This window comes from Pteropus alecto, unplaced genomic scaffold (genome assembly GCF_000325575.1).
Source record: "Pteropus alecto unplaced genomic scaffold, ASM32557v1 scaffold72, whole genome shotgun sequence".
Taxonomy (NCBI): domain Eukaryota; kingdom Metazoa; phylum Chordata; class Mammalia; order Chiroptera; family Pteropodidae; genus Pteropus; species Pteropus alecto.
In genome coordinates, this window is record NW_006436811.1 from 11,918,196 (window position 1) to 11,939,094 (window position 20,899).

The 20,899-nt window shown below is 35.9% G+C and overlaps 2 pseudogenes; one reads left to right on the plus strand and one right to left on the minus strand.

Moving 5' to 3' along the window:
- The first annotated feature begins 6,783 nt into the window (after positions 1-6,783).
- On the plus strand, positions 6,784-6,902 carry LOC112481442 (annotated as a pseudogene).
- A 4,558-nt stretch (positions 6,903-11,460) lies between these two features.
- Positions 11,461-11,579, minus strand: LOC112481422 (annotated as a pseudogene).
- Between the last annotated feature and the right edge of the window lie 9,320 nt (positions 11,580-20,899).

Sequence of the window (20,899 nt, forward strand, 5' to 3'; positions counted from 1 at the left end):
ATAAGCACAGCATCCATGAATTGCTTGATGCATCTTAACAGGTGGCCCTGGAGGGGTAGAGGCTTGGGCTAAGTTTGGCCTACAGCTGAAGTCCTCTCAAGACTGTGCCGCTGGACACCTATTTCACCAATCCACACTAATAAGACCAGAGACTTAGGAGCTTTGCTTAGTAAATAGAAACAGACACGGAAAGGCAGCCAAAATGGAAAGACAAAGAAGCAGAAACCACATGACAAAACAGAACAGAGATCCAGATATAATGGAGTCAAGTAATCTAAAGAGATTAAAAAACATAAAAATGGAAATGGAAATTATAAAAGGGAATCAATAGGAAATGAAGAACACATTATCTGAGATGAGAAGTGTATTAAATGGAATAAACAAAGGAATAAACACAGTGAATAAAGAAGAGGATCAAATGCGCTATCTAGAGGACAGGACAGCTAATCAGGACACTCAGAATGGCAAGAAAAAAGACGCCAAAACTGTAAAAATAATTTAAGGAGGATATGGGACGCTATTAAGGCTTCAAATATCCATCTGATTAGCATAACTGAAGAAAATCAAAATGTTGAACAGCCGTTTGAAGAAATAATGATGGAAAACTTCCCTAACCTGGTGAAGGAAATGGACATAAAACCCCAGGAAGCTCAGAGAATTCCAGAAATCAGGGATCTAAAGAGGCCCATTCCAAGACACATCATAATTAAAATGCCAAAGGTTAAATACAAAGAGAGAATATTAGAAGCAGCAAGAGAAGAACAAATAATTACCTATGAGAGAACACCCATAAGACTGGCAGCAGATTTCTGAAAAAGAAACTATGAAGGACAGGGCTTGGCAAAAAATATTCGACAGGATGAAGACCCAGGATCTACAACCAAGAATAATTTATCCAGCAAAGCTATCATTTAGAGTTGAAGGACAGATAAAAAGCTTGGCAGACAAAAATAAGCTAAAGGAATTTATCACCACAAAGCCAGTACTACAGGAAATGTTGGAGAGACTTTAAAAAAAAAAAAATCATGTATCAAAAACAGGAATAAAGACTAGTAACAACTACATTCCTATCAATAAGTACCTTAAATGGAAAAGAATTAAGTGCTCCAACCAAAACATAGAGTAGCTGAAAGGATAAGAAAATTAGATATATGAAAAGGAAGAGGATGGAAAAAGATATTGCTTTGAAGGACATAGAAGGTATTTAAGTCTGACAGAGAAAGATAAATACTATATGATTTCACTTATATGCGGAATCTAAGGAATAAAAAGAACAAACTAATCAAAAACAGACTCATAAATATAGTGAATAATTTGGTGATGGACAGAGGGGAGCGGGGTTTGGGGGGCTGGAAAAATGGAGTGAAGGGTTAAAGAAGTACAAATTAGTAGCTGATGGATGGTCATGGAGATGGGGAGCATGGCATAGGGAATGCATTAATATGATGGCTGGGTGGAGGGTCAGGGGAGGGAGGGAGCAATTGGGGGGATCATTTTACTAACTATATAGATGTCTAACCAATGTACTGTATACTTGAAACTAATTAAGATTTTTAGAGAAACTGAAAAATTATTCTTTGAAAATCTTTTCATATTTTTAAGAGAGATTTACTCTTCTGCGACTTGTCTGTTGCCTAAATTCTGCTTACTTTTTATTGGTCTTTTCTTATTGATATCCAGAAGCTTGTTTTAGAGAAATCGAACTTCTTTTTGACATGAATTCAAATATCATTCCCAGTTTGTTTGGAAATTATGACTTGATTTATGGTATATATACATATATATATGTATATATATATACGTATATATATACATATATATGTTTACCATGTAGAAATGTTCTATTGTTGTCATCAAATTTAAAATCTTACTTTATGATTTTTGGATTTTGTATCAATAATAGAAAGACGTTTCAATATTTTTTTCTAATGTTCTTAATGTTTTATTTTCATGTTTAAATATTTGATTGAATTGGGAATTCTTTTTTTGTCAGTTCTGAAGTAAAGAATCCATTTTTTTCCCTCTAGTCAGTTGTACCTGTACCTTTTATCGCATACTTTTTCTGCATTGATTTGAAGTGTCACTTTAAGCAAATATTACATTTTGTATTTATTTCTGTAATTTCTATCTTGTTTACCTATCTGCATGTACATATGACAGAATCATACTGTCTGTAATAGCTGTAGCTTTATAATTCATATTGAGAAGGGCTAGTTTCTTTGACTACTATTATTATTTCAAAATTTTGTAGTTGTTTTTGCTGTTTTATTTAAAAAAATTTTTTTTTATTTGGTATATGTAATTTAAACGTTCCATGTGTATGATTATCAGAATTAAGCTAAATTTATAAACTAACTTAGGAAAATTTAGTTGGTATTTTGCCTTTCTATCAAAGAGCATGGTATGTAATTCTGCTTGTTTTTTGGGTCCAGTTTTCATTTTTAAACTGAAGGTGTTCGATTCTCTTTTTTAGCACAAAATTGTCTTTAGAAAGTAGGAAAAAAGTGTAATTTGAATTTTTCCTTGGTTTGGTTTTTGGTCTTTAGATTTGGCCAAAATGTTACCCTGAAGTCACTCACCAGTTTTATGTCTGACTTTATAATGGGGTATGGGGGTGGGGTGGGGGGTGGGAAGGAAGTTTATTCTTGTAATGTCTTGTGAATACTTGGTCCTGAAAGCTTGGGTTGGTAGATGAATCCTAGCAATGCTGTTGCTTTTTGTCCTAAGAGATTTGGCTGTGCAACATAAACTGTAAATACTAACTAAAGCAGTGCTTGCTACTTCACAGCAATGGTTTGCAAGTTCTGCTAGTGCATTGTATGGCTGTGCTTTCCAAGGATTACTATTCCTTGTTGTGGCCTTGGGACTCCAATAGCAATGCCAGGTCATCCAGTTCAAGTAACACCATGGCACTCAGCACGTTAACATTTCCTAACCAGCCTCGCTCTCATGCCAATATTCAAAAAGGGCAACCTAAACAAATACTTATTTACTTGTTTAGATCTTGTCTGAAATTCTGCAAATGAAACCTGAAGCTTTTTGAAGTCGGCGCCCTGGGTAATAAAAACATCCTTATCAATGTTGAGCATGAGCTGTACTCACGGTGTCATTGTTTTGGGAATATGTAGAGTATTGCCAAATCGTCTTTCAGTTTGTAAGGAGCCACTGTGCAAATCTTCTGAAATAGTTCTGACTTCTCTGCATGCTCTGACTTGTCATGAAGTAGAGAGCTTTCTCTCACAGCTAGCCAAACTTTCTTGATTCCTCACTGCTTTAAATTTTAAGAGTGCCTGTTTCTCAGAGAGGTACTTGTTTTAATTGAAATTATCTCTTTGCAGCATATATGCCAACACCTCTATTCTAAAAATCAGAATTTTTTTTTCTATGTTTAATTGGCTGTCCTTTGGGGACAAATAGAATATTTCAGGTTAGTGGTGAATTAACCTTATTACTTTGTGGAGATATTTAATTTGGGAAAAACGTCCTGAAATGTATTTGCTACATTCTTATTTCTTGCTTTGCCTGCACAGGGTCCAATCAGGGCCCATGGTAGCATTGGAAGTCAAAGTGAATTTCATGAGCAGATAGAAGGAGGCCATTGGCTGCTCTTAATTTATTTGATACTTCACAACTTTGGGGAATTTATTCCACTATCTGCCTGCTCATTAATCTGGCCAACTATGGTGTTTTGTTGTTTGTTTGTTTTGATTTGATTGACTTTGTTTTTGGTCCTCTATGAAGAATAAGAAAAGAGTGTTTTGGTGGTTTGGCTCCAAGTCCAACATAAAACAGGGGATGGGAAAGAGGAGGACTAGGGGATGATCATAACTTTAGCTACTGTGTTGAGGGAAAGACAGTGATATCTGAGCAGAGATGTGGATTCATTAGGGGGTTAGCCATGTGAAGATCTGAGTAAAAAGCTTCCTAGAAAGAGAAATAGCAAAGGCAAGGCTCTAAGGTAAAGTTGAGCTCAGTGTATTCAAAGGACAGGGTGCAGGCCAGTGTGCCTGAAGACTGGAGAACAAAGGTGAGAGGGGTTAGAGGTGAGGTTAGAGCAGGTGTGGTGTATAACTACTGACATGGCTCTCAAGGATTCCCACCTCCTACTATTCACACCCTGTATCACCACCTCCCCTTGTGTGTGGGCTGGACTTAGTGACTCACTTTTAATAAATAGCATATGGCAAAAGTGATAGAATATCACTTCCGAGGTTAGGTTGTAAAGATCTTCTTGCTCTCTTTCTTCCTTTCCCTGCCTCTTTTTGACTCACTCCCTCTGGTGTGGCAAGCTATAATATTTTGAGCGACTTTGTGGAGAGACTCATGTAGTAAGATTCTAGGGGTGGGCTTCAGACTGTAAGCCGTGAAGAACTGAGGCCCTCAGACCAACAGCCCATGATGAACTAAATCCTGTGAGCTACCATGTGAAGGAGCTTGACAGAGGACCCTCCCCAGACAAGCACTCAGATAACTTGCTACCCTATGCAACACCTTGAATGCAGCTCAGTAGGGTCTTAAAGCAGAGGACCCGATAAAGTTGCACTTGGATTCCTTACCTACAGAAACCTCGTGATAATAAATGTTGTTTCAAGCCATTAAGTTTTGGGGTAATTTGTCATGGAGCAATAGATAAATAATACAGGTGGGTAGGGCCAGATTATAGAGAGATTTATTGGCCATGGTGAGGAGTTTGGAATCTTTCACTGCAGTTCAAGGAAGAACATGATCACTTTTAAAAAGATCACTCTGACTGCTCTGTGGGGAATATATGGCACAGGAGCAACAGTGGAAGCAGGACAACAAGCAGAAGGCTCACAGAGAAGTATAAATGTGAAATGGTCAGATTTAAGATATATTTGGACATAATGTTGATATGACTTGCTGGGGATTGGGTATGTGGATGAGGGAATCAGGAATTGTGGATGACTTACTCATTTTTGGTTTGATCTACTGGGTGGATGCAGGTGCCATTTGCTGAGATGAGGAAAATAAGGGGAAGAGTAAGTTTGGAGTGGAGATGGAAATATCCATCTTGAAGATGATAAACCCACGTGGAGATGTCAATGGGGAAAGGTCAGGGGTACAGATGTTTGGGGGATGGGTGGGGCAGTTCTTTGGGGGAATATATTTAAATGAGTGCTCAGAAGCTCTTGAGAAGAACTACCCTAAGAGAAGTCAACATGCTCTCATTTTGTTGAAAGAAAACAGGAGAGAATTAGAGAGGGTTGGTGATCCTGTATATAGCACCTTATCCTCTGTCTGAGTTCACATGTTCTAAGGTAAACGGGAAATAATAACAGCCTTCATAAATATTAAAATAAACACTTTCAATAAAATCTCCATTGATTCATTAATTACCTTTGGTGCCAGGACTTCTGCAGAAATGGGAGATGGTAGTCTCAGCACAGATATCAACACTTATGATATGAAGTGGCCTTGACTTGGATGTTGATGGGTCTCGGTAGTAATAGCAGTGTCATTGTCAACCATAGGTGATGACTTCTTCCGTGAGCTACAGTGATGCAGCTGCCATTTTTGGCCTCAGCAGTGATAGGAGCTAATCACTACAGGAAGAGGAGGGGAAAAAAAATGGTGGACACCAAGTCATGGTTAGCAAGGCACTTCTTAGGGATTTTTCTTTTGTTGAGGACTTTGAAATAGGTTGTGCTTTCTCAGTTGGGATCGAATTGGAGAATACCGTTATCATGACCTATTTTTATCTCTAGGATGTGATCTCTGAAAAACAGGGGTTGTTGAAAGAGAATGTCTATATTTGTTGGAAAACTGTTGTCAAGAACATTAGCTATTGAGCCACACAATGTCCATATATAATATCTGTGATATTAATATTTACTATTTTATTCAAGACATTAATGTGCTTCCACTTTTATGTTCAAAGCACTGATGAAGGTAACTGTATTTCCTGTAAACAGCCTTACTTCTCAGGAAGATCACAGATAGATTTTACTCTCAATTCTGTTTATTTAAGCTTATGGTTGGCACATTTGTGCTCACCTCAATTATTAATTTTTATTTTATTTTTATTCCTCAATCTTCTTGTTAAGATGGTAAGATGTCTTTTACTATAAGATCTTTCAAGCTTTTCTGTTGTTTTTGAGAGATGAGGGACTTAAACATTTTAAGGTAACAATATTGTATTATAAAAATCCTAAGTATTTTCTATGCAGTACAATATGACACAGGTTTTTTTCCCCCATATGTCACTAACTCTTTATTTTAAAATACTTCTCACCTTAAACTAGGAAAAAAGAGAAATTCAAATGATTAGATTAAGCTCTTCTTTGTCTTTTGTGCCCTCTCCCTCTTTTAATATTAAGGTTTGGGACATGAGGCATTTTGAGAGCTGAGGACTTTAAGAAAAATTGTACAGCCTAGAAGAGGTTAGAGATTTTTTGGAATGAGAAAGTTGTTGACTGAACAGAAAGTTGAAGAGAAGTTCTGAACTAAAAATGTTAGCACATGAATTCCAAATATTTGCTCTAATATACTTAAAATAAAAATTTTCTTTGATGTCATATTGAGATCTATTTTTTCCAAACCATTCTTTAGTTTTTAAAATTTCATGGCATAGCATGGGCCACTGTTTTTCCTAAAAACAGTATTTGTTACTTCTGATGTGATTCATGAATTAATAACTAGTCAACTTGATGGTATAGCAAAAATTACTATTTCTTAAAATTTTAGATGTGATAAGATGAAATTACTAAATTAGTAATAGGAGGGATACACATTGTATGATATCACTATTAAAAAAAATCTCCTATCTACGGCTATGCCACCCTGAACAAGCCCGATCCTGTCTGATCTTGGAAGCTAAGCAGGGCTGGGCTTGGTTAGTACTTGGATGGGAGAATGCCTAGGAAGACCAGGTGCTATAGGTATAAAAACTAAAAAATAAAAAATAAGGGATTGTAAGCTTACAAGGTCCTTGCAATCTGTGAGGTCAACCAAGGGTTGCCTCGCCTAAAACAAACAAACAAACAAACAAACAAACAAACAAACAAAGTAAATATCTCCTGCACCCCTACCCACCATTTTTGTGTTGAAAACTAATTAATATTATATATAATTCAACATTTAGAAAAACTGATGGAAATTGAAAGGTCTAGAAAAAGCTGATATTGTTAAAATTAGATGATTGTCTCTTCTTCTCAGAGGTCTCTTCCTATTTGGTACCCCACACCCAGCCCTAAGGCTTAATCAGGGTGGATTAATTATTACCTAAAAATGCTCAAATGGATTATCCACTGAAAATAAAGCTGACTATATATTCAAATGGACTCTGAAATTGTGCCAGCCTAAAAAATTTTGTCTTCTTTACTTATGGGATGACCTATTTGTTGATTTTGTAGTTGTTGCATTTATTAGTTTTAAATTTAGTCTGAGAGTGCAATTTATTTTCCTTATTCAGAAATTCCTAGAGTGTAGCTTCAGCAGTCTCACTATAGTTCCTAAATAATAATTTCAATACTTTCTATAGTATAAATAAATAACTGAACATATCTTTTTTCTTTAAGTCAGTTTTCAAACTGAACAGTTCAGTAAATCTGGAACAGACAAGGCTATACCATATAACCTTTTAACTTATCAATGGAAAGTCCCAGACCTAAGTTTCCAGTTTGTATTTGTGATGAATGTGCTCAATATAGGATTATTGAATAAATGAATTAATGAGCAAAAGAAATAATCTCCCTTCAAACTCTGATTCTTTCAGATATGTCTCTCCCTTCATTACAGATTAGTTCACTTACTTGTTCAGGAATATTTCCCCCACAGTCTGAAGCATAGTTGACCAATGATGTATCTTACCTAAATATGACTTTCAGGTTTTATAGTCAAACCACAACCTTCTAGACTTGCAGAAGAAGATCTGTTGTGGACATTCTGTCTCTGACACGCTTCATATGTATGCTAAAAATGTCTGAAGTGATCTGGAATATGTTTCATACTGAATCTTGCCTTGTACAAATTTAGTCTAAACTTGACAGGTTTCTTCGACGTGTTGCTATATAAAATAGTGACATACTATAAACCACCTAAAGTCACAAGTGTCCTTAATTAGAAAGGCATTAAACACTTAAAGATGGATTTTAAGAGCTAGTATTATTTTTGCCATGTATTTTTTTCTTGTTAGAAAAAATTGGCTTTGTATATGGATGAAATGATGTATGCAGGGCTACAAAAAATGCCATATGTTTAACTTGAGGTAGAATTCTCTTGAAAACCAATAACTAGCATTCTTTTTGAAAATTTTGTTTGTTACGATTAGAAAGTTACTTGTTCTGCTTTGATTTACTAATTAACTTCACCGGTTTCGAATGTTTTCTGAAGTGAACCTGAGCCACAAACCTATCGTGATTTCCCCAGCTGTAGAATACTATACTCTGTCTTGGAACACGACACAATGATTTGTCAAGATCTGTCAACTTGATTTCCGGAATCTGTCCTTGTTTTTCAAATTAGAGGTTTTGTGAACCATCAGGTGAACTGACCATTTTAACAGATAAAAAAAGTCATGGTTGTCAGCTAAGAAGTTTTTACAAATGGAATCATCTCCTTATTTACTAAGCCAGTGGTGCGATAGATTCCTGGGATCAGGTTCAGTACTTTTCAATGTCTTTAGTGATTTAAGAGGCTGCTGAGCTCAACAAAGCAGAATTTGGAAATTTTACATTAAAATAGACAATTTAGAGTTCATTGGCCATGTGAATGAAATCTATTAATATGTTAACATCAATAGCTCTGGGTCCTCTTCTGTAAAATGAGGGAGTTAGACAGAATGAGTTCTCAAGTCTGTTCAAGTTCTAAAATTTAATAATTTTTAATATAATATGCTTGCCATTTCAATCTTAGAATTTATTAAAAAAAGAATAGACTTGACATTCAGGAGGGCTATATTCTGATATCTTCATGAATTCTCTAATTTTTGAATATGGAAATGCATCACATGTTTCCTAAGTATGTTTTTGTGACACAAGTTTTCCATCTCTTCAATATTAGCTAAAGTTTTATATTTCACTTAATAAATATTAAGAAAAATTGAGCATGCATGATAACTGGTAGGGAAAAAGAAAGATTCATTCAGCTAGGAGTGATGGGCTGTTTTCTAGATCTCAAATCTGGCTTTGCATCATTTTGATCTTAGGAACTGAAAAATATACAGATCCTCTGTCTTTATCTCAGATCTATTAATTCAGAATCTGTCTGACTGATAAGTAAGTAGCCAGATAGCCCTAGTTTTTAAAAACTGTGATTCTGATACATAGCTAGATTTGGTACATAGGTTTAGCTAAGTAATTTGCTTGAAAAATCCTCATCGTTTGATGCCTTGAGGAAACTACAAGCCACAGTTTTGAGTTATTCTTCAAGAGTTTATACCTCAAATATTTAATCCTTGAATGCCAAGTTCTACATTCAAGACTCACAGTTGGGAGAGGGTAGTAATCCTGTATTCTGTCCTAGTGAGATCACAACTTTAGTTATGTTAAGTTTTGAACTACATGCTTTACAAGAACATTGACCACTTGAATCTGCAGTCTGGCACATCTGCTTCATGCTAATTGATCTGAAGGAAAACTTGTAAATTTAGGTGGCAGAGTTAGAGAGGTCCTTTAAAAACAACATGATTCCTATGTTATCATCCTTACTTTATCAAGAATCAAATCAATTGTAATTTTTATGAGTAAATATATACAGTATACATTTTTATTCCAGATCTCATTTGATATATTATTTTTACTGGTTAGCTGACTTTTACATTACTGATCCTATATCTACGCCATTTTAAAAAATATTATCTGCTTTCATGTTAGAGTAGGAATTACCCTAATAACTAAGAATATAAATACAATTAAAGAGGATTGGGTTTATCACTCTAAAATACATACTTTTAATAAAATTCTAAGGGCTTTTAAGCTTTTTCTGAGGTATACGTTAATTTTCAAATAGCATTATAAAATGGCATTATATTATGAAAAGAGTAAGATGTTTGTGTCAGCCTAGCATCTAAAAAGAATGCTCAGCACACAGTAGAGTCTCAGTAATAATTTATGGGATAACTTAACATGTTCGAATTGAGTTTTGACAAAAAACATTGTTTTTAAAGTATTTTTAAAGTATTTTTAAAATTATATTTGTATTCACCGAACTTTTTTTTTTTTTGACGATTTACTTGAATGAGTGGGAGTATATCTGGCCTCAGGGATTTAAGAGGCTAAAATAGTGTTGTTAGGTGTGCTCTCCCCACCCTGCTCCTCTCTGCTGGTTGGTCACATTCTCCCTATTTCAGAGGCACTTCCTTCAAGTGGTGAGAACAGGAGGCTCATAGCCATAGGCTGCTTTAAGTTAGTGACCCCAGAGAGAAGCGGGAGCTCCTCCTTTCAGTGTCCATATATAATATTTCAGAAAAGAACTCTTATTGGTCTGCGTTGGGTCACATACCATCTTTGGACCAAGCATGATGTGCAAGGAGATTCACTGCTGACCAGAGCTGGGTCACATGCCCACCTCTGTGACCAAGGGCACGTGTGACATCTGTGACTAACTGTGATTAGCAGTTGGAGCCACATAGATTGGGAAGATGGAGAAGAGGTCAGTAGTTCCTAAAAAGAAGTAGGAATGTTGTTACAAGAAGAATGTTGAAGGTGAAGCTAGGCAGACAAAAGAAAAATGTATCTGCAACACACCTTTCCGTGGATCTGAGCTAGATGGTGGTCTTTCTGCTCTGTGTGGACTCAGTGATGTAGAGAGAGACAGGTAAGTTGACAAGGAGCAATTTAAAGAGAAGAGTCCTAGGGCAGAAGGTCCAAAGCGCCATGGCCTAGAGAACATCACTTTACTAGAAAAAGGCTCAAACCTCTTCTCAGAGAAGATGACAGACATAAAGAATGAATTAGAGTTGACAGGGTGAGTGGGTATAGCACTCAATAAATATTTGTTGGGTGAATGAATAAAAGAATGTCAAAATAGCATTTGAGGCCGTGATCAGCTTATACAAAGGCACAGTCTACGAACAACTATTGTATTTGGGGAGTGGTGAGAAAGTCATATGTCTGTTCTTTTAAATGACAGGTGTTTGGAAGAGAAAGTAGTGGGAAGAGCTGAGTCTTGAGAGCTTAGTAGGTGCATTGATTTACCCAGCAAATATTTATTGAGTGCTATATCCACTCTAGCATGCCCACTTCTCTGAGACTTTTGATTCCTTCTTCACTATTAACCATGATTGTTCTGGCATGTCTATTCATTCGGTGAGGGCTATCGCTTTCTCTAAGCTTTCCAGAGCCATCTTAGCAAAGTATTAGTTTTATCTCCCTGGGTCCTTGTCATTGTGTTAAATTAATTAATAAGTTAATTAATTAATTTAAGATGAAGCAACCCTTGGTTGACCTCACAGATTGTAAGGACCTTGTCAGCTTACAATCCCTTATTTTTTATTTTTTACACCTACAGTACCTGGTTTTCCTAGGTGGTCTCCCATCCAAGTACTAACCAAGCCCGACCCTGCTTAGCTTTCGAGGTCAGACTGGATAGGGCTTGTTCAGGGTGGCATGGCTGTAGGCCATTGCGTTAAATTTATTCACAAAAGAGTGCTGCCATAATCGAAACTTTCTCTAGTTCAGTTGGATGTTCTGCTCCCATTGATGTAGTACTCTCAGAATTCTGTCTTGTGTGTTTCTGCTGGTACATTTTGGGAGCCTGCAGCAATATTAAGGTATAATGTCTTCACCTTGTTAAGAGACACAATACTTCTTCGGTGGGATTATATTTTGACAACTCTAGTTATTGGTCGGGTGGCTAGATGGTGAGAGTAGATCAAGAGTGCTTTCTTTGTGTCATCTTACAAGGCAGAAATCTCTTTGCAATTTTTGGAAAAGGGAGGTTAGTCACTAGCATTTAAAAGGGAGGAGTGGGCCATTTCTGCAGGCCCAGAGGGCTCAGGAAAATCTGGGAATTCAAAATTTTTTAATGTATCAATTCAGATGTCCCTACCCAATGTCTTAGGTTCCCAGTACTTCCCAATCAGGGCCCTGACCTGGGAGTAGCAAATGTATCAAGGTTGAGAATATAATCTCTCCTGTAGCCATGCTACTCTTAAATTAAGTACCGGATTTCTTTCAACTTTTTCTTGCCTTTCAGTTGTAAAAGATGAGAGCCTTTTTATATATTACTATTTAATGAGGTCACAGGCTTGAACACTTATACTTTAATTGGTGATTACTCATTCTCATCTGTTTATTCTATTTTCCCAAATTATCAGTTGGTTCCAGCAACATGCATCTAAATGTCTGCTATATTGAATCAGCCCATGCATTCCCTTCCACTGGTATACAGGCCCAGATCTCCACTGGAGAAAGTTTTAACAATTGTACTGCTACCTGTATAAGAAACTTTCTGTGCTCTTCTTACCAGTGAGGGGGGCTTTATGGCCAGTGGGCCAGCTGTTCATCCTTCAGAGTCCCACTTCAGAGTCTGCTTCCTTGGACCACACCTCATGCTCAGAATCTGAGACAGAGATTCAGGTATAGAAAATTTATTGAAGAGAGTGTGAGTTCTGGGGGAGAATGAAGGAAGCATGATTGGACCCCGGGAGAAGTTAAACTACAATTTGCTTGCAACAAAGGCCTCAGCCAATTCCAAGGCTTCTAATGTCTTTAATTAACCAATCATTAGATGGAGGTGAGTGGAGTGATGAACCTTGGGTAAGGGGCTTTCTTCTGTGCAAGGCAATTACTGGAGATAGACACAACTGTTGGCCATCAACACACCCAACAAATAGAGTGAGAGCTTCAGTCCTGCAGGATTTGGGCCAAGTATCAGTACATTCAAGCATTTGTAGTGGGAGTGGAGTGGTGAGTGGATCTTCCTTTACTAATAAATCTAATCTCTATCCTGGGGAAGGCTGTACAGAAATTGAATGTAGGCTGACAATACTAACAAGAGGAGTGTTATAGGTGGGGAAGAATGTGTCAGAAATGATGTGGAAAGGAAATGTTTTTACTTTTGAACAAAAGGTGAGAGTGTTCAGCATTGAGTATGTTCAGTAAAATGGCCTGACTTTTTAAAAGCCATCTATAGCAAATGCCTTTATTTAAAAATTTCCTGTAGAAAAAAATAAATTTGTTCTTAATTAGTCTGAAAATCTGAATTCCTTTCCCTTTAGACCTTGACTGAAAACATAGCTTTTGTTTTTGAAAACATGAGGTTTCATAGATATAAAAAGGCTGTTTCTTAGGAGTAATGGAAGCCAACACACAGCCCCTGAGTGTGATAGGACTAGAGTTAACTCTGTATTTAAACAACAGACCCTTCATTGTTATGAAGACTTTCGAGGGAGAAAGCATGAAGTCTGTATTACCAGTGACATTTCTTCCTCATGCAGTGTTTGCTTTTGCTAAGTCATTTTGTTACCTAATTATTTTTTTCTAGCAAACCCTAAATTATTATAACAAAACAACAAAAAGCCTTACTTTATATAATTCTTTAGATGTGACAAGTAATTTTGCATACTTTTTTTTATCGTTATATATTTGTTCTTATTTTTGTTATTATGGCCCACTTTTAAAGATGAAGACGCTGAGGCTTTTAGAAATTAAGGGAATTACCAGATTCCATACTTCTGCCTCCTAGAATCTGTAACCTTTCCGAATACTACAAGACATTGGATTTATTTATGGTCCCTTATAGCCAGATAATTTAGCAGTCTATCTATAATTCAGAAGCTGGAGTGGGGGAAGTACACAGAAGAGCATATGAACTTTCTGAAATGAATCCAATTATGTGGCATAAAAGAAAAGGAGAAGTCTCATTTTGCCCTGGGCAGTGAAATACCTTGAACCCACAATGAATTTAGGATGAGAGGAAAAGACCAAAGGGATGTGAAGAATTCAAGAGATTTACCTCAGGGTAGGGAAGTGATTCTGATGAAATGGCACCTGAAAACCACATTTGTTCTGGGAGCCTGAGAAGAGGGAAGATGTAGACATTTTCTTGGAAAAAAGTTCAGACGAGTAGTCACGAAGGTGATTGAGGGGGTTGGAGGGACCGACTTAGGAGGACGAGTTATAGGAATTAAATGGGTTCACCTTGACTTAAAGACAGCAAAGACAGGCCTTGATAACTATCTGCAATTATTTGGATGTATAAATATCAGGGAAAGTAAAGTGCTACTTTGGGTGGAACAAAGGAGAATAATTACCTGAAAATTAAGGCAATGAAAAGAAACCTAAATATGAAACAATTTATGTTTACAAGAATGTTCATGGCAGTTCCATTATAAACATTGTGTCTTTCAAGGACCAGCTTACCATAGATAAAAACTGCAGAACATAGTTTGTTACTTCTAAAAATAATCTTATTTGAATGCTATAAATTGTATCGAACCCTAATTTAAGTATTGTCTAAAAAACAAACAAAAAAGCAAATAAAAAGCACTATGGGATTGCACTAAGCAGATTACATCATTAGTCCTCTGGGTGTCAGGGATGGCATTCCCAACCTGGGGAGTGAGTGACCCAAGGTGACCAGAGGGCACTGGCAATTCTCCAAGGGATTTAGTGACTTAAAGGAATAGCCGACAACCAGGGGACACCTGGAAAGGTCAGCACTGGGGCTGTGGTTGGGCAGGACTGTGGTTTCATCTTTGTGCCACGAAGGAACTACACCTTGTCAAACTCATCCTGCTTCCTTGATGGTAACATTTAACCTTCATGTTCAGATTCTGTCCTTGGCTCTTCTGCTATTTTAGGGTGTAGTCCTTATCTCTTTGTGTATTGTGTGCTTCTTTTATAAGAACATTCTCATATTTTTTGAATATTTGCTTTCATTTACTATTACATATAAACTATTTTGAAATAGTATATGGAATTGTTTATGTATACTTATTTTCATCCATACCCACGTAAGGGTTGATTTGCTTTTGGGAGGAATTTTAGAGTCCAACAGTGATTTCTCAAACTTTCTGTGGTGAAGAATTAGTTTTTTTCTTTAGTTTTCAAATTCTTGTGGACTGATACTTGATAAAATACAGTAAAATTATGAGAAAAATGAAATAGAAAACCTTAAGACATACAGAGAGCAAACCCTACTTTATTTTTAGATTTAACAGACAAAATTTACTTTATAAAGTTACGAAAGTTTCTAAATGCTTACTCTTAGTTCTGTATTTCACAGAAAAGTCTAGGGTTCTACTTTTGATTTTGTCATTTCCTGATCATGTTGCCTCAGGCATCACATTTCCCAGCCCAGATCAGAAGCTTTCTCATCCCTGAAATGAACATAACAATTTCTGTTCTTTCTCTCCAGGCATAGTAAAGATCATGTGGCAGGAAGGAAGGAAGCTTGGTTTGTAACTAGTGAGGTGCTAATTACACTTTACAGACCATATGGGTGAAATTGTTCCTGTCTGATGTGCTTCAGAAAGTTTTCATTTGTTCTAGCAAAGAAGTGAGTTTTTCATGGAGTTGAATCTTTTACATTTAAGGAATTGTCTTAAATTTCAAACTACTTAATGTCTTTCTTTTAGAAATATTTAGAAACATTTTACTGGTCAGTGAAATCTGAAACCCAGGGAGCCACTAGTATAAGTCTCAAGTTAAGTGTATCAGGATAAATTTGGGTCTTTTTCAAGCCATACGCATTGGCCCTTTGCCCCAGATTTTGGTCTATCCCCCTCTCCTAGGGTAGGATATAATTTTTTTTAATTAAAATTTTTTTCAATTATAGTTGCCACAATACTATATTAGTTTTAGGTGTACAGCACAGTGGTTAGACATTTATATAACTTACGAAGTGATCTCTTCGATAAGTCTAGTACCCTCCTGGCACCATACATGTTTATTATTATTGACTATATTCCCTATGCTGTACTTTACATCTCCCATGACTATTTTGTAACTGCCAATTTGTAAATTTTTCAAAGTTCATGTGTTATGCCTCTTCCCCAAGATTATTGCCAGCATCTTATAGGTAGGTACACATCAAAACCTCAGAGCGGAGAGAGAACAGGGGCAGGGTTGTACAGGTTCAGAAAATCACATAGGACCATCTGGTATCTCATCCATTCAATCCTAGGCATTCTGATACCCTACCCACTCAACCCTAGTTTGAGAACAATCACTCTCTACATAGTATTAGTTTGTAAGGCTCACAAATAGATTTTAGGGAATAGGAAGTTGAGAATTTAGGAAATAGAGGTACTAATAGCATGAGAAGTACCTGCAGATTGATTGGTGTAATAATAAATTAGGGATAACTCAAATAATATGAGGGCATCTGCTTCACCTGAAATATTTTGGTGGATTAAGGTAACGCATTTGCCATCATTAAGATATAAGTAAGTGGAAGGTATGTTAACTTTCATTGAGCAGGAACCTGCAGTACTACTGAACTTTCAAGAAAGGAAATGATAGATCTGATTTTTCTTAACTGTTTCTTGGATTTTCTATGCTTCAAAGATCTAGTGGATCATAGAAAATCTTCTGATTCCTTAGTCCTGAAATGGGACTCCTGACACTTCTGAAACCCCCAGAGTAATTGTATGCCATTTCATCACTTTTTTTCATTTATATTCATATTTGTACCTTCATTCAATTATTCAAAAAATTTCACTTATTCAAAAAATTTTTATAGACATCAAATGTAGACGACATTAACAAAATAAGATGATCGACACATCCCTTCCTACAACACTATCAATTTGTGATTCTACTGTATGACAAATGGTACATGCAAAAGAAAACCTCAAATTACATTCTAGAATAGTTAATAATTTAGAATGATGAAGCTGCTCAGAAAATAAAAAACATCACATATATAATTTCACATTTCTTCTTTAGCATACAATGATTAGATTTACGTGGTTCTATTGCTTCAATCTCTGTGAAGTTATAGCTAAAAATAATACAATCACTTGAGATGCAACCATCTAGTACAGTGATATTGAAGGAAGAGTTTCTAAAATTTAAGCTCACATTAAAGGAGGAGTGTGGGTTTGAGATTCAGAGCTGAATATTTATCTCTGCGTTATCACTTACTAGCTGTGTGACCCAGGGAAAATTACATAATTTCTCGAAGCCTCAGATTTCTTCATCTGTAAAACAGATGAAGCTGATCTTGCCTGCCTTACACAGTTGCTATAGGCTTCAGTGAAAAGCATATAAAGACATCTTGTATTGTGCCCAGTACAGAAAAGGTATTAATAAATATGAGTTTCTCTTCTGTACCTTTAGTGGCCTTTTGGGATTTCAGATTTGTAATACATTTGTCAGTGTTGATCAGACACTTACACTGAAATGAAAATTGTGAAGTTCACACATGCTTGAACAGATGAAGATCAGTGTCAGATTTCTACACTGAATATACCAAGACCATGTCTCTATTTTGGTTAGAAAGTGGTTTCTTTGTTCCAAATTTAATCATTTGATTCATATCTTAATAGTAGTTATTTTTAACAATCCTTTTATGTTAATCTTAAGCACCATAAAAATACACTGAGATTCATTAAAATTGGAGGAATTTTAAATCTACCTTGTAGTCAGGGGCTACTATCTCGAATCCTGTCACAGTTTGCTCTCTGTTTCTGGCAGATGTTTTCATGGATTCACACAGATAACAGTAGCCATGCCAGTCCAACAATTGTGTTAGTGACTTAGTGTAATTTGAGTACCTGCTTTTATAGCAGTTTGCCTTTTAAAAATGCTTATCCATCCTCCGATACTCTTACATTTTAGTTTTTAGATATCTAGAATTTTCTAATCCTATATTTCTCTTCTTTTGTGGCTTTATATTAAAAAAAATCACTTTCGAATCTACCTATTTTCAGTTAATCTTAGGATATAATGGTAACTTGTGGTAGATTTCTCTTCTTTCAGAGAAACAGGTAGTTAGCTATCTCTCCTAAGAATCAAGGGCTCATGTTGCATTGACAAGACTAACCAATAGGTGTTGAGTGTATTAATAGTGACTTAATAAAATGTTCTTGAATGATACAATGGAAGCTTTTATTTAAATAAAAAATATCGACAACAAAAAGCACAAAACAAGAAAAATTTCTGAGGATGAAATACAATGTTTGGGGACTCTGCCTTTCTAAAAGATGTCTTCTGCTAATATATTAAATTATGTTAAAATTTTGTGGTTAGTCTTCCCATTTAATGAGAATGTGAGTGTCTTGATATAGCAGTTTTTTCATGAGTGTGGGTCTGAGGTATAGTTAAACAGTATTAAAATAGAAAGACTAGTTCACAGAAGCATTATTCACAACAGCCAAAAGGTGGAAGCAACCCAAGTGTTCTTTGATGGATGAAAGGATAAACAAAATGTGGTATAGACATACAATGAAATACTATGCAGCCTTAAAAAGGGTGGAAATTCTGACAAATGCTCAACATGAATGAATACTGAAGACATCATGCTAAGTGAAATAAGCCAGTCACAAAAAGACAAATACTATGTGATTTTACTTATATATGAAGTACCTAGAATAGTCAAATCAATGTAGATAGAAAAAAGAATGGTGGTTGTCAGGGGCTTGGGGAGGGAGGAATGAGGAATTGTTTAATGGGTATAGATATAGTTTCAGTTTTATGAGATGAAGAGTTCTGGAGATTGGTTGTACATAAGTGTTTGAATGTACTTAACACTAAATTATACATTTAAAAATGGTTAAAATGGTAAATTTTATAGTATGCATATTTTACTATAATTTTTAAAAAGAATGTAATTTAAAAGTTTTATTGTAGTCCTCAATTTTTTCCCTCTAATTTATGACCTTATGTAATCCACTGTACAATATTTGGACTGTAGCCTTGGTATTAGGACATCAAGAATATAATTTGTACCATTAGAAATGTTATCTCTCCAGGTGACCCTCATTACCTGTCGTCAAGATTGTATGAACAAGGTTATAGAAAGGTTAAAAGAGGCTACTGGAACTTACCCGTTTGCTGAAATATATAATATGTATATCAGTTTTCTCTGATCTTGGCCACGGTAGAATACAGACCTCATTAATTTTTTCACTATCTTTTCTTTAGTGTGTTTTCTTTATCAGTTTTCACTTCTGTCAGTCAGTGTCACATGGCATTTCTGGTTTTATCCCTCCATGACACAGTTAAGCCAGTCGAATATCTGCGGTTCTATTCAGCTTTATTTTTCATAGATCTCTCCTGATAACCATAGCATGAACTCTAGAGTGTGTGTTAGAAACTAAAAGGAATCCAAAAGGTTTTTATTAGCATTTTTATTCCCCATATGCAGTAGTTTTCTGAGGGGCAAAAATGTGTCAGGGTCCTCTATGAAAAAATATATTTGGGCGAAAAGAAAAATGCTTTTATCTTTACATTAAATAAAATTTGAAGTATAAATTTACTGATGAATTCTGCCTTTTATACTCTCTCCAAATCATCTTAGTGAGTGGTTCCCTTTATCCACTTTTTAGAATATATAGTAATTTAATATTCTGTTATTCTTTAGTCTGACATATTCTGAGCTAATATGGGAAATGGCTATGATTAATTTGATCTTAAGCTAAATAGTTTACTGAAGTATTTGCATTCTGTATTAGGTATTAAAATGAGGAGAGAGAATGCTTTTTTACTCTCAATTATTTTGTGTTGGATAGATATAAATATAACCAGTGGATATTTGATTAAGCTCAGATTATAACAGAGAAATAAATGTAAATCCTCTGTACTAATAAAGGCCCTTCTTTTCCTTCTGCACAGAGGATGACTGCTGGTTAAATGTTCCTTTACAACATCGTTAACCAGCTCATTTTTCTACCTCAGCTTGTATATTATTTTCTCAGTGTTTAGGGATAGATATACTAACAGAGCACAGAGACCTTTATTTTGCTCTATTTTCAATAACCAGAGCAGATTATGAATTCCCACAAACTAAAATCCATAGTTTTCTAATGGTTTGTAGGACCTTATCTTATACTGAGTTAAGAGATTCTGAAGTAAGCAAGCTCATATTTGGGAACCATTATCAGGAGAAAGACACTTGTGTATCATAAATGGTCAGTCTGGCCATGAAATAAGATGGCAACTCTTGCCAAAGTTTAGTGATGAAGAGAGGAGAGACCTATCACTGACATGGAGGGGATGGAGGGGAGAGAGTGAAAACTGAAGATGGGACTGTGTAATGCAAAGTCCTTTCCCATGAGCACACAGATCAAGGAATAGACTTAGGTCCAGTCTCAGGGAGCAGTCAATATGGAAGTTCTTATCTACCAGGAAAGGTAACGATGCACCTCCATTTTTTTTTTTTTTTTAACAGTAATGGCAATGCTTTGTACCAAAAGGGCATTGAATTATGAATTTGGGTTTAAGATCAATGAAAAGGCCAGCAGAAACTTGAGCCTCTAGGAACACAGATTGAATTCCAGGAGAATCAGCTGGAATTAAGAGCTAGGATCTTTCCTCTAAGGTGAACTTTGAGAATGAGGACCTGAGTAACTAAAGAAAAGAATATTTTCAGAGTCCATTTGTGAATGTATCAGGATGCCCAATGCTTACTAATCTAGGAGAGGTCGTAGTTAGAAAAGCATTACAGACAGCTGAAATAGGATCAGGACAGGGAAAACTTTCATGAAACAATGTGAGGTAAAACCGAGAGAAGGTGTGGACTTGATTTCCCATTGAAGTCAGGTTTAACCTAACTTGAATTACAAGGTCAATTTTTGACTTTCAATAAGAGATCCCTCTAAGACAGGATTTCTTGACTCAACACTAAGTCATTTAGACTATTAAGCGGAAATGATCTTGTAGTTTTGATAACTGAGCTTCACTATCTAGAACACTGTTGTTCTATTCTTATACTCCCACATTTATCCAATAATTATTCATTGAGAACCTACTATCTACTGGTCATAGGGGGT